This window comes from Notamacropus eugenii, chromosome Y (genome assembly GCF_028372415.1).
Source record: "Notamacropus eugenii isolate mMacEug1 chromosome Y, mMacEug1.pri_v2, whole genome shotgun sequence".
In the NCBI taxonomy this organism is placed as follows: domain Eukaryota; kingdom Metazoa; phylum Chordata; class Mammalia; order Diprotodontia; family Macropodidae; genus Notamacropus; species Notamacropus eugenii.
The window spans coordinates 5,427,318-5,429,084 of NC_092880.1; the positions used below are offsets into that span (position 1 = coordinate 5,427,318).

The 1,767-nt window shown below is 41.8% G+C and overlaps 1 pseudogene; it reads right to left on the reverse strand.

The window, feature by feature from the left end:
• Positions 1–251: 251 nt before the first annotated feature.
• LOC140516827 (olfactory receptor 4C13-like) lies at positions 252–1,167 on the reverse strand (annotated as a pseudogene).
• Positions 1,168–1,767: the final 600 nt, after the last annotated feature.

The window sequence follows — 1,767 nt, forward strand, 5'->3', positions numbered from 1 at the left end:
TTAATATGCATCACACTCTCTTTCATTTTATTTTACCCATTTACTAGGAAAGGAATATTTGAGTTCACAATGGGAACTAAATGATGAATGGATAGTAAGGTTGGGTATTTAGAAGAAAGAAGAATCTACATCTCTACCTTATCCTAAGATAATGATTCCTCAGATTTTTTTTTTCTTTATATGGTTATTTAACTAAAGAGTTTATATAAATCTTGCAAGTCCTTGGACATTAATATCATTTATATATGAGGTCATTTATGTATGGAAGACACTTTTCTACTCCATAATTTCCTCATGGCGTTTTTTACCTCTGAATTCCTTACAGTGTAGACAAAGAGGTTTAACATGGGGGTGAAGAGAGTATAAAATACTGTTACAGCCTTATCCACTGGGAAGGTGGTCACAGGTCAAAGATTTATGAAAATACAAGGGATGAAGAATAAGAAGACGACAGTTATGTGGGAGCTACAAGTGGAGAGGACCTTGCGCCTCCCTGCAGAGCTGTATCTTTTCAGAGAATGCAGTAAGAAAACATAGGATGTCATTAAAACAATAAAACTAATCATAGAAATTGATCCTCCATTAGCAGCAATTAGTAGACCAATGAAAACAGTGTCTGTGCAGGCAAGCAGGATCAAGGGAATAATGTCACACATAAAGTGGTCTATGACATTGGGCCCAGAGAAGGGAAGGCAGAATATGTCCCAATGAATGAAGGAAGCCCACTGTCCAAGCCAAACCCACCAGGTGACAGCAAAGGTGCTGGTTCATTACTGCTGTATAGTGCAAGGGCTTGCAGATAGCCACATACCTGTCAAAGGCCATTACTATGAGGAGAACCATATTAGACGCAACAAAGAAATATTCCACAAACACCTGAATCATGCATCCATTGAAGGAATTATTTTCCTCTTAGAGAAAATCCTTGAGCATTTTGTGGACAATTGACTTTGAATAGCATGCATTTATCAAAGACAAGAAAGCAAGGAAAATGTACATTGAGGAGCACAGAGTCTGGCTGGAAGTGATAGCGACCACAATGAGTACGTTATCCACCACAGTGACAACGTAGGTAATTAAAAATAAAACAAAGAGGATATTCTGAAAGTCAAGACTCCTTATATAACCTAGTAGAATGAATTCAGGAACATTGTTGCTATTTTCCATCTGATACACAAAAAGATTCTGAATTCAGTAAAAAAGTGAGAATCCTTTGAAAATGTAGGTCATTGGCAGTTAAGCCAAGATGGCAGAATAGAAAGAGGCACATACTCTAGCTCTTCCCCCACACTCCATAAAATATCGGTAAAAAACGACTACCAACAAATTCTAGAGCAGCAGAAGCCAAAGAACGAGGGAGTGGAAGAGATTTCCAGTCTACAATGACGTCGAAGGCCAACAGGAAAGGTCTGTTGCACTTGAAGTGGATTGGACCTCAGCCTCGAGTTGGCCGTGAGGTGCCTGGAGGAGCAGGACCCCAGGCCTTGGGGGCAGAATCCCCAGCATCAGAAGCTGAGATTCCCAGACCCTCCAAGCCACAAATGCCAGAGGCAGCTTCAAAGGTCAGTGAGAGGACTTTTTCACCTCTGTGACAAGGGAGCAGGGTCTTCCCCTATCCCCAGACGCAGGTGGTGGTGGAGGGTTTTAAGTGGCAGTGGCTACAGCAGGCATTATTGGGGCCTCAGTGTAAAGCCCCTGGAGGAAATTAGAAGCTGATCTGAATGTCATCCCTGAGTGATGCCCTGCCTCCACCTACAGCCCCTGAAG